Raw genomic sequence first — 12,992 nt, forward strand, 5'->3', positions numbered from 1 at the left:
TATTTACAAAATGTACTCGATTACTTCAATTGGATTTGCAAAGATGTATGATTTATGAAACCGTACGTGGATCCTTCTAGCTAATATTAGACTTAAATCTTACTTACCACGCTGGTTTCTCTCCTTATATTCCATGTACATGGATCCCAGGTCTGTGTGTCTGGAGTTTCTCAGGGAGGGAGACAATTCATCTGTGCACCCCTTGACCCAGCACGGACCCATATGGCAGGAGTCCGTGGTTTATATTCAGAGAGGGTGGCGGTTCTAGAGCCAGGCTGAGTTGTTCAACTCCGCGACCTTCCCTTACTCTCTGCAGGAGCCCACGTAGTTAGTTTGCCTTTCTGTGCTTTGGTTTCCACGTTCGCAAAATGGAGATCAAAATAAGACCTACGCCCAGTCGTGGACATGAAAGATGATTTCCTTAAAAGTCTTAGCACACATCCTGAGAATTTAGTAAGTGCAATTTTTAAATAATTCCATGAAGTGTTAAAAGAAGTACAGGGACTAAGAGCAAAGGTTCAGATCTGGGTATTGCCTCAGACAAGGTCCTTGGTCTGCCCCGGCCTCCCGTCTGTCAAGTGGAGGTATTAGCCGTCCTTCCCTCTCCCCCAGGTTTGCATGGGATCGTGGGTGCAACACGCTTAGCACAATGCCTAGAATTTGGCTAATAGTCAGCATTCCGTAACAGTAATACTGGTGTAATCACATGCAAAGAGCATTATTACTACACACACACACCCACACACACACACACACCCACACACACACACACCATTAAAAAAAAACACTAGACCATAACAGTGCATCCATTCCATTTACAAATCAATTTGACCAGCAGTTTCTGGAATATTCTGAGCTTAAGTATCCAACCAGTAGCAACCCATAGGGAACATTTGGAATTTTCCAAGAGAAAATACTTCTTCCATACGCAGTTTACAGAGAAGCCTTAAGATGGAGAAGAAGTGATGTCATATCTCACTGAGTGGCAGGATTTGACCAGGAGTTAGTTCTGCCCCCAGGCCAAAGAGAGGCAGGTTCAGATGCTGAAGGTGAGCCAGGTGTTTTCCATGTCTCCTGAGGGTGGACCATGGTGGGGGCAAATCAAGGGTGGTGACTTCAGGACGTCTGTGGATGGGCTACAGGTGCACAACATGGGCAACAGGACCTAGCCACTGCTTGGCTTTCTGTTGGAGCCTGGAGGGAGGCAGCTCTCAGACGTGGCCTCTACAGGCAAAGGAAAAAACTCTGTGAGATCCTCAAATGTGAAACCGGGGACACCCAGCAGATGTACTAGTTTGGTTGGAAGGCAGAAAGATGAGACTTGGAACAAAGTCATGTAAGTATTAAAGCTGGGGCACTGAGCAGGGTAGAGACCCAAGGTCGGTTCAGGAATTGTCCAGGGAACTTGGACTTAGTGGGGGAGCTCTGGGCAGGCCCAGCTGTGGCAAGGACAAAGGGTACTCAGGATGTGGCCAGGAGAAGAGGAGTGAAGGGGTCAGGCAGTTAGGAGGGGGGCATCCCGGGCTGGACAGAGCAGGCCTCCTGTCTCCCCTGGCCCAACCCTCATTGCTGTGGGTATCACAGTACCCGAAAAGGGTGACCTCACTTTGTGAGTGAGACCACAGAATGTTCCCTTTGTAAGAGCGACTTCAAAATGCTGGCTGCATTCACCCCTTCCCTTTGACTTCCCTCCCGCTCCACTGAATAATTCCCTCCCCCATGCAATTTTAATATCAAGGACAATTTTTATCAAGTCATTCTCTGTAATCAGAATATAAAAATTATCCCAACATTTCTCTTGGAGAATGGATCTTCAGAGACTCAGTAGGCCTTTATGCATTACTAATGAGTTCCTCCGTGAAACATTTTGTCTTTTGCTAAAATAAATCTCTCCCATTAAATCTTCCTTATGAAAAATCTGATAGCGTTTAAGCTGACTGGTTTCATGGGTAGGAACTCATTGCACTTGTTAAGGATTAGAACGTGTTCTAGTTGATTTCTCAGCAAAGAGGGGGATCCTAGGTACTAAGTTCATGGAAAAAAACATTAGAATCAGGTTCACAGAACCAAGTCTTCGGTCCGCACACACTGCTGAGTCTTGCCGACATAGCTTCCAATCTCATGAGAAAGCCGTTTCCAGCCTTTTTTTCTGACAGGTGACTGGGTCCATTTCCCAGCTCCACTGTGACCAGGTCATCAACCGGATGGCGAGGAAGAACAGGAATCTGTGCTGTCACAGTTCTGCAAACTAGAGGTCCCAGATCAAGGCGTCAGCAAGGGCAGGCTCCCAGAACGTTCTGGGAAGGGTCACTTTCTGGCCTCTCTCCTTACTCTGGTGGCCTCAGAAGGCCCTTGACTTATGGAGGGCCATTGTCTTCAGGCTGTGCACATGTCCCTGTGTCCAAATTTCCTCTTTTGAAAAGAACAGTAGTCCTATTGGATCAGGCCACCCCTAATGACCTCATTTTAACTTGATCACATCCCCAAAGGCTCTGTCTCCAAATAAGGTCACTTTCGGAGGTACTGGGAGTTAGGACTTCCATGTGTCTTTTCCGGAGAAACAATTCAACCCAGAACACTGGCTGACCAGTGTCAACTCCCTGAAGTTCATTATCACGCAAGGTCACCTATTCTGTTTTAAACAAAACTTTCACGTTGAGCCCCAAATCCGTGACTCGGCTACCCTTCACTGAGCCCAGGGAGTAGTGGAGAGGGGGGATGTGTCAGTCAGGAAGCACCTGAATGTAACCCTGGTTGACTTTAATAATATGACCTTGAAAAGTACCTTAAAGTCTCGGTGAGCCTCCTTCTCCTCCCCTTTCAACTGGGGTAACATATTACAAGAACGTTGTGAAGCTGTAATAAGAGACTGTGTGTGAAGAATGCTTTGTAAGGTGTGATATGAATGTTCCATTGTGAGTTTCTTAAAAAGGGCTCTGGGGAAGGGTGACGGCAGAGCCCGGGGCCAGTCTGCCTGGAAGGCAGCCCGGCTCTGCTGCTAACCAGCTCTATGACCTTGGGAAGTTATTTCCCCTTCCCTGCCTCTGTTTCATCCCATAAAATGGGACTGTTAATGGCACCTCTTTTAGGAGCTTGTAGAGAAGATGAAATGGGATTGATCTTCAAGAAGCACTTAGAAACTGCCTGCTACATGATACCTACAGTATTATATAAGTCCTCGCTATTTTTGTCAAGGGCAGGGTCACAGCCTCGTGTCCTGTGTGCAGTTTCATCCCAGTTTCTGGCATAAAGCAGATGCTCCAAAACCAGCTGTCAGATGCATGCAGGATGGAGACACCGCCCAGCCCCCACCTCTCCTGGGCAACTGCTCACCTTCTCCTTCACCGCTGCTGCATCAGGACCATGCAAGGCCCCAGGTGCTCTGCCCTACAGCTTCCCAGGCCAGTGTTTCTGGACTGAGGGAAGCCTTGCCAGGGGCAGCTGCAGGTCCTCCCAGACCAAGCCATCCACCAGCCACAGGGGAGTACTGTGTCCTTGCGTGAGTCCGTAGGAACGCACCCACGGGACGACCCGGGTCTCATCTCCCCCCAGTGCTTCTTAGACCCTCCTGCCTTCTCTCCCCGACATCTTTCCCAGTCTTCCTCCTCTCCCTGGCTACCCCTGCCTCTAGTCACCTGGCACCCAGCCCTCCTCCCACCTCCCCCTAGAAGCTTTGCCAGCCCTGACACCAGCAACCAGGACACTACACTCTCGCTTTGTCACAAGTATATTTATCATCAGGTGTGACATTCAAAATAGTTTACCTGGAAGTCCCCAAGTTTAACTCTTTAACTGTGGGTGGTGCTGACGTGTGGGGGAGACCTGGAGCCACCAGAAAGTGGGAGAAGCACTGAGCTTACCCAGGCTTGGACAGGGCTATTTTCTAGGTGGACTAGGAGTATTTCCCACGTGTTGATAAGTGGTGCAGGTCTATAGGAGCATGGCCAGTAATGTCGGCCTTTCCAGGTCTGACTGTCTCTCACTGTCTTAATTCCAGCTCTCAGTGAGCATTTCAAGTCAGATTGGGAGAGTGAGCAACAACAGCTGGTATGTGAGGTGGCGGCCTTTTTGTAGATACCTGTAAATTCTACTTACTTAAACAGTTGGCCAGTTCCTGGAATCACTAATGACACATGTGATGAAATCAGCAGCCCGTGTTTATTAAGCATTTACTTTATTCCAGGTGTTATATGAAGGCCTTTATGAAGCCTCAGGAATTTAACCCCATAGAGTGAATGGAAATTACCCTGGCTGGTTTTAATTCTGCAAATGACTGCCACTTACTCACCCCCATGTCTACCCCAACTACATAATCTGATCACCTGATAAGAACCTGATAAAGATCTGGAGTCACCCCTGGCCCTGAACTAGGGAAGCTCCCTACGATGGCTTCCACCGGGCCCTGTACTTCTCCGGTTATGGCGCTGATCTCTCTGTGGTTTAATTTTCCGTTTAATGACACAGAGTTTGGCACATAGAGAAAAGGGGTGAGTACATCTTCGCAGAGGAGGGGAGAAAGATCCTTGGATGACGGGCACTGGGTGTCCACTGTGAGGGTCCTGGGGCTGTGGGCTTTGAAGAGAAGCACACATTTATGAAGGTGGTGTCAGAAACATCTAGATAGTATGAAGTCCAACAGCTACTAGACCCGTTCTGTGGTCGGCTGCTTGGTTACCAAGGTCCACACTAACTGATGTCCCTCTGTGACTCAGCAGACATTTATATTCTAGTTAAAAAAAAAGATCCAAATGAAGCATCTGGTGCCCAGAAGTTTGTTTCCTTGAATCTCTGGAGGACAGAAGGGCTATTTCTGGTTTCACCAATTTCTCTTAACTGGCACATTTTCAATTTTAACATGAAAAATTAAGAGAATGAAAAATCCTTACCAGTAAGCCCCTTCCTCAAACTGATAAACAGCTTCCCCCCATCACAAGGCAGAGTATCGGGAGAGACTGATATTGCCCAGGCAACCTAACTCCACTTAAAAAAAAAAAAAAGGGCTTAAATATGCTTTGAAATGGCGAACTGCAAGCAATCGACCTTCTTTACCTTTCTTCCCCATTTGTTAATTTTATTTATTTGAAATGGCCACAGCATGAATGGCCAATGCCAACAGGAATAGGGCATAATCATGAATGAGTCTCAAATCTATTCCCAAGACACCTGTGCTAAGTTTCCCCCACCCCCTGCTGATAGCAAGCAGCCCTACCCGCAAATCCAGAGATGAGAAGATGCGAGCATCTGTGCCTGCCTCTAAGAGGGTCAAGCCCTGGACTGGAGGGAGAGCTCTGAGCTGCACCCATAGTCAAGGTGAGGCCCCACGAGGAGCCATTGAGCCTTCTGCTGTTCTCAGGGGAAAATGTGCGACATCCTTGGGTACTACCTATGCAACCGGAGCCCCGCGTTTCCTCATCCTCCCTAAACTCCTAAAGGTGCTGTCATCTGCGGCCGGTGGATTGCAGGTCCGCCTGTCAGCACCTGTGGGTTTGGCTCACTCCCCATCAGGCCACATTGTCAAAGCCTCCTTGTCTCTTTCTACCTGGTTCATCCATGAAGCAGCAGAGAAAAAGGAACACATCCCAGAAAACGGAAGATTGTAAATATCCCATCTCTCTCTCTCTTTAATAAGTACAACATTTTATGCTATTTACCAAGACGTTATAGTCTATAAAAGATGAATTGTAATATAAATTGAACCCAATAAGAAACAGAAAGGACCTATTTTTAGGCTCCTGCATAATGTCGATATGGGAAATCATTCATTTTCATGTGAGTTCTGGTTATCATGTGCTTTTAATGATTCCCCAAACCTACAGTTTCCTTCTAATCCCAATGCCCTTATGTGGTTGTATTTTATTTGCTACATTATGTAGTTGGAACTAATAACACCAAGAACTCATGCGGCTCAATTAGTTTATTTAAATTCAAAAGAAGCCTAAAAGCCTCATCTGTCACTTGCCTTAGAGTGGAGCTATTTCAGTCCCATAGTTAATGTTATAAATTAAGCTCTGATGTAAATAACCATTTTATTCCCCGACACTTTTACTTGCCCATATCCTCCCGGAAATGTACTGGAGGAAGAAGAGGAGGTTCAGGCCAAATGCTACATTGGCCTTAGCAACCTGACTCAGACCCATAAAAACTACGAACCTATAAAAACTGGCTTACCTACTCAGATCCCAGCCTTTATTCCCCTCTCACCCGCCACCTTCAAAAATCTTGAGATTTTTCAATGAGAGGTTTTGAAACTCTGGGGAAGCTGAGGCTTTGAATGTCTAGTTCACCCAGCCACTTGAGCCATTGAGAAGATTCTGCTAAGCCACTTGCCATGCATTTGGTGGCGTTCTTTGTTTCTGAGCTGTGCATGCTGTCGGTGCTTAAGAACCCACCTGGACAGAGTCCTTTCTGATTGAATCTGCCGTTGCCACTGATGTTCCTCAAACCTGGCCACACAGACGTCTCATGATTCAGAAAACACTTGTGGACCACTGCCAACAGACGTCCCCAGAGCCACCTTTTCCTGTAACTGTCGGTTTATGTGGCTAGATTGGGAACTGCAAGGGGGAAATGGATGTGGAATCCATGCCTGGCAATTTATATTTTTCTCTGAGCAACTGCTTTTGGGCTCTAACAACCTTTGGGAGATATGGAAATAAGATCACCCCCATTTCAGATGAGAAAATTGAGGCACGGACTGAAATAAATGACTTGTAAAAGTTCACATCACCCCATTGTGGAATGAAACCACCACCAGAATTCCAAGGATTTTCCAACTATAATCCACAGCTGCTTTAACCTCTGGATGAGTCACATCGTGGTGATAGTTCTGGCAAGTCTCAACAGAGAAGATATCAAAGAAAAACAGATCTGAGGCTCTTTGAAGAGATCAATGACCAGAATTGGCACTGGGCGTGAGAACAAGAATAACAAAGGATTGCCAGGCGCCAGGGCGCACGCCTGGAATCCCAGTGACTCCGGAAGCTAAAGCAGGAGGATCACAAGTTCAAGGCCAGCCTCAGCAACTTAGAGAGGCCCTAAGCAACTCAGTGAGACCCTGTCTTGAAATAAAAAGTAAAAAGGGCAGAGACTTGGCTCAGTGGTAAAGCACCTCTGAGTTCAATCCCCAGCACCAAAAACAGGAAAGGTAATGAAGGGGTCAAGAGCTTGGTAGACACGCCAGACTAGAGCACATTATTAGAAAAACTGAACAAGTACAGGGAATTTGTTTTAAATATCAGGTATTCTTATCCACTATGCAAAGAAGGGGTTAATAGGAATAATGATGATAATAATAATGATAAAGTTTAAGAATTCTACTAGGTGCTAGGAACTGTTCAAATGCTTTGCATAAACTAACTTTTAATCCATATCAGAAGTCGGTGAGGTAGAAACTAGATTATCCCCACTTTCCTGACTTTATAGATGGGGCAGCTGGAGGCCACAAAGGTCCCACTTGCCCAAGGACCCAGGACAACCTGAGCAGGCCTGGATTTTGAGTCCCAGTAGTCCAGCTCTGAGACTGTTCCCTTACTTTAATCCGCTTCTCCAAGAGAAGATCTAAGAGGGAGCAGGCATCAGGAAGGGAGACACCGTGTCCTGGTTCACTCACCTTTGCTTAAGTGACACTGAGTGTGATGCCTGCCACACAGCAGGATCTCAAGAAATGTCTGTTGAACAAATGGAGGAACGAGGCTTAAATGTGTACTACCACCTGCCCTCTCTACACCTGGCACGTACCACCTGGTGAGCTGCGCCTCTAAGGAGTCGTGTGACCAAGTAATATAGCACATACAGCAGGGGCTTAATAGTTGTTCAGAGGCAGGCTCCTTAACATCTATTACTTTTCCCATGGAAGATAAACAGGTTACAGTCATCTTCGGCAGTTCCTATGGGCCAAACCTCCTATTGTTAGAGGGAGGTGTTTAACAATCTCCTAATGAATCTGTTTTGTTTCTGCTTACAAATTTTAATTTGTTTTTTTCTATAAGGAGCATACTAAGAAAAGACTCTAAAAACTACTGTTTTAAAACAAGCAATTAGAAAATCTCATTTTCCTGCTATGCTTTTTCTCTCTCACACCAACCTGACTCTGAAATCTTAGCCAAAGCTGCATTTTTTTCCCCAGCCTGTGCCATGTAATTTAATGGCCACGTAACTCTGATAGCTTCGATCTGTTGTTCTGCCAAGTACACATTACAGTCATTTAGTTTCTTTCTTCATCCTGTTGAGAATCAACACGCATACTCTGTATTGGAATCCTCCATGGTGGCTTATTTTAATAAATTTAATTCAGCTTGAAATTATAACTTGATTCTAACCGTCGTCTCTCATCTAAATATTCCTGAAGTAGAGGTGATTTGGGGAGGTAGAATACGCTGTACAAACCTAATGTGGACTTTGTCAGAATTCTGTTATTATTTTTAATCAAGTGGTCTTCAAACTATATGAACTATAAGAAAGTCATAAATATAAAATCTAATAATCAGGGGAGATTTAAATGTACTGTAATGCAGAAATCTGATAGCGTTCATCTCCTGCTGAAAACCTTCAAGGCAGTGAAGCCCATACTGCTCACCTGGGCTCTCCAAGGTTTTGTCAGCCGGCTTCTGCCTCCTCTGCTCTCTCTCTTCAGCTCCACCCACAGCCCTCTGGACTCCAGCCATTTGCAGGCTCCCAAAAGGGACACAGCCCTAGCATATTCTCCTCCTCTCCATGTTCTCACGTTTCATTTTTCCCTAACACACACAACCCATCCATGCATGTGCAGTGCACACAACACATGACCACACGCCACACACACACAACACACATACCATAAACACACACCCTTTGACCACCACCCACTTCCTTGCCAGGTTCCCATGCGTCCTTTAGGTCTCAGCTTAAATGTCACTTCTCCGGGGACCTTCCCTGACCCAACAGTCTCAATTCTGACCTCTCATTTCTGTCTCAGCATCCCGCTCTGGAACATGTACAGCAATTTGTAATTAGACAGCGATCCGTGGCATTATTCCATTAACCTCTGTCCTCACCACCAGCCTGCAGGCTTCAGGAAGGGAGACACTGTGTCTTGTGTCTCCCTTACACTGAGCATGATGCCTGCCACACAGTAGGATCTCAAGAAATGTCTGTTGAACAAATGGAGGGATGAGACTTCGATGTATACCACCACCTGCCCTTTCTACAGCTGGCACGTACCACCCGGTGAGCTGAGCCCCTAAGAGCTGTGTGACCAGTGAGCCGCAGTCTCCAGAGTAGGCCTTGGAATGAGCCCATCTCCTTGGCCTGCGCTGCACCCCATGCCATCCCTCTTCCTGTTTCTCTAAGGCTTTCCACAGCATGGCTGTCTCCCACCTTCAACCAGCAGAAGACCTCTGTCCCAGGGCTGGGCCCCGCTTCCTTTATCTCTTGGCAGACAGTACTTGGTCATGAAATAAAAGGGAGGAAAGGTCAAAATGAAACAGGAAACAAATCCTACCAACCACAAGGAAGGTTGTCCCAAGACATTTCCGTCCTCATCCCCTGGGAGTATTTTTGACCCCCTGTTTTGTTTCATGATAATGTACGAAGATGCTTTACCTCTGCACACAGCGGTCGCTCACTCTTGTTACGATGACTTGCTTTGAGAGTCAACGGTTTTGACGCAGTGATATAAGTCCTGAGAAATCTTATGCCTTCATGAAAATGTCCTGATAAAACTGTTTTCTGTGTCAGATAGCTCATTAGATTTTGACAGTAGCTTTTCCTTTAGGATTTAAAAAATCCTATAGGGCCTCATAATAAAATCCTGCTTCCTAGAGATTTCCAGTGCTTGATTTAGTATGTCTCAGACATCCATGTACGAATATTCTTCAAAATACTAATATCAGATTGAACTAGGGTTCAAGGCTATAATTTTAAATATGAGTACTTGCAAAAATATCCTATTGAAATTGAAAATAACTCAAATCATAAAATAATTGAGTAAGTACAATTAAGTAGCCTTTATCATGTTTTGATGTGACAGCTTATTGTATGAAAGAACCAGAGACCAAAGTACTATAGAATCTGTGACCCTCAACTTCCTGTAAACAAAATATCATGTACAAATATTTCTGATGCTAATAGCATTTATTCATTGCTTACTATGTGCCAGGCAGTTCCCTAAACCTTATGCATGTGTTAACTCAATGAATTGCACAACAGAGCTAAGAGGAAGACACAATAAGTATTTTCATTGTACAGAGAAATAAAAAATTCAAGTAATAACTCAAAGTCACACAGCTAGAAAAGGATAGAGCCAGGTATGAGCCTTGTCCCCTTATCAATGTAAAGGCCAGGCAAATAATTCTTTTCTATTCCCAAATCCTCATACATGTACTTAAATATATTTAAATTTTTGTTATGTGTCCTATTGTTTTAAGAAGGATAGTGCTAGTTTTTATCTTCCCAGGATTTTAACTGTTGCTAATAAATAGCATCACATAGTGATGAAACTCAGTCAGATAGACCTGGGTTTAAAGTCTAGCTCTTCCACTTACCAGTTTTATGACCTTAGGAAACTTGCTTCTTGTACTGATCCCATCTCAGCAGCTTTGTAAAATAGGGATCATTGTTGCTGTTGTAAGGAGAAAATGATAACCATACATAAATTTGCCTGGCACAAACGTTATCAATAGTTCTCCTTATTCCCAGTGTGTGACGCCTTAGGAAATTGCATTAATTCTCATGAAAAAGAAGTTCCCATCAATAAATTATGAATCTGATGTTGTGCACCATGTTCTATTAAGCTGAAAATAATTTATATATTTCTCCAGGAATCCCAGGCATATGAAGGCATAAAAGCATTGATTAAGAAAACCAAATTGGGGGGCTGGGGATGTGGCTCAAGCGGTAGCTCGCTCGCCTGGCATGCGTGCGGCCCGAGTTCGATCCTCAGCACCACATACAAACAAAGATGTTGTGTCTGCCGAAACCTAAAAAAAATTATTAAAAATTCTCTCTCTCTCTCTCTCTCTCTCTCTCTCTCTCTCTCTCTCTCTCTCTCTCTCTCTCTCTCTTAAAAAAAAAAGAAAGAAAACCAAATTGGGGGGCTGGGGATGTGGCTCAAGCGGTAACTCGCTCGCCTGGCATGAGCGGGGCGCTGGGTTCGATCCTCAGCACCACATAAAAATAAAATAAAGATTTTGTGTCCACTGAAAACTAAAAAATAAATATTAAAAAAATTCTCTCTCTCTCTCTCTCTTCAAAAAAAGAAAGAAAGAAAGCCAAATTGGGCCTGGGGTTGTGTCTCAGCGGTAGAAAGCTTGCCTTGCACGCACGAGACCCTGGGTTCAATCCTCAGCACCATATAAAAAACCAAATAAGTGAAATAAAGGTGTTGTGTCTAAATACAATGAAAAAATAAATATTTAAAAAAATAAAACCAAAAATTCCCACTAAATTGAAATTTGAGCTGTTACAAGGCATTACATTAAAAGAGTAGTGATCAAATTAATTATATGAGTGAACACAGCTATGCTGGTGGCAATGTGGAAACTCACTAGTTCCATGCCCATTCTGTGGATTCTGCTTCCCCACAGCCCTCTGTCAGAGCCTCTGAACGTTTATGTATGTAGACTGAGGGCCCCGTGTACTCGTGAACCTTCCTGGGTGACAGAGGCCCACTGCGGTGCTTTTTGCTACAGAGAGAAGATGCTTAGCCTCTGTATAAGAAATGCCATTCTGCTCAATCTCCTGCACCCCAGCCGATGAGTGGTAGCTATGATTCGTGCCCCATGACACACCTTCTAGCACAGATGACATCAGCTTTGGGTGTGTGACATAAAAGCAGCCAACTCAAAGACTGGTCACATACCTTCCGGGGCCCAACCTGCATGCTCTCTGAGAGATTTGATCCTAACAGACGGAGAGACTGAGGCAATTATCAAGGGAGGGACAAAAGAGAAATAAAGTAGAGCTGCCGGAAGCAAGTTGGTGGGGCAGGAGGGACTCTGGCAAGTCACAAGGCAACACGTAAAGTCAGAATTGAAACAGCAAGGATGACGGGGCAGATTTGCAGAGAGAAGCCGAGGGAGAAAGAGGATTCCTGGGCTGTTTAACTTGGTTTCCTGTAGCAGTTCCGGTTTACCTGTGTCTTTACAGTAGACCTTCCAGAACTTGCTCTAGGATGTCCATTTGTACATTGGAAATGGAATAAAACATCTGCGGTATGGACTTGAGGCTCAGGGGACACACTGACATGGCCTGTTGCTACAGACTCTCACTGGGCATCCTAGTTCTTCTGAGGTCTTCACCAACTGCCTCATCCTCCCTAAGATGGAGACACCGCTGCTGAGAGTAGACCCTGGGGCAGCACAGGTTGATGGCACAGACCACCAGGACTAAGCAGGGGACCCACATGTGCCCTTCTGTGTGGCAGGGAGGGGAGATCCGCCCTGTAAAGAAGCCTGAACCGCCACAGGAGCAGCTGAAAATAGTGGGAGGCAGAGGGAGACTCCAGATGTTCAGAATTAGGAGGACGGTAAACAAGCCCATTCCCCCCAGACCCACAAAGCTTGCTTTTTAAAATTATTTTTGTATCTGGTAAGCAAACCTATAGTCTCTCTTCCCGTTGCAAATAGGATGATTCTTTAGGGAATGATAATAATCAAAGTGGCTAACACAGTGGGTTGTTGTTTCTCTAGGAATTGCATAATTCACACATCAACGTGATTCTCACAATGGGTAGATCTGAAAACTTGGAAATGAAGTATAAACACCTCCATATGTAATTACTCTTCAGGAGTGGTTGTTTGCACACCTGTCACCTAATTGTTTTTTGGGTTTTTTTTTCTGTTTTGCCAGATTCAGTGTCCAAATGTTACTGTAGCCATAAGCACACCTTGCTAGGTAGTGTAATGACATTAAGTTTGATATTCCTGCCATGGGGTGGGGTGGGGATCTGAGGTGGAGGAGTAATAGACTACAGGTGGCCCTCTGAGCTAATGCCTGCGCTCTTCACCTAAGTGTCC

General features: G+C 45.1%; 1 protein-coding gene across 13 annotated transcripts in view; it reads left to right on the plus strand.

Annotated features, from left to right (window-relative positions):
• The window catches only part of Mbnl2 (muscleblind like splicing regulator 2), a 150,420-nt gene that overhangs the window by 85,710 nt on the left and 51,718 nt on the right, over positions 1–12,992 (plus strand). The window lies entirely within an intron of this gene.

This window comes from Ictidomys tridecemlineatus, chromosome 6, assembly GCF_052094955.1.
Source record: "Ictidomys tridecemlineatus isolate mIctTri1 chromosome 6, mIctTri1.hap1, whole genome shotgun sequence".
NCBI lineage: Eukaryota > Metazoa > Chordata > Mammalia > Rodentia > Sciuridae > Ictidomys > Ictidomys tridecemlineatus.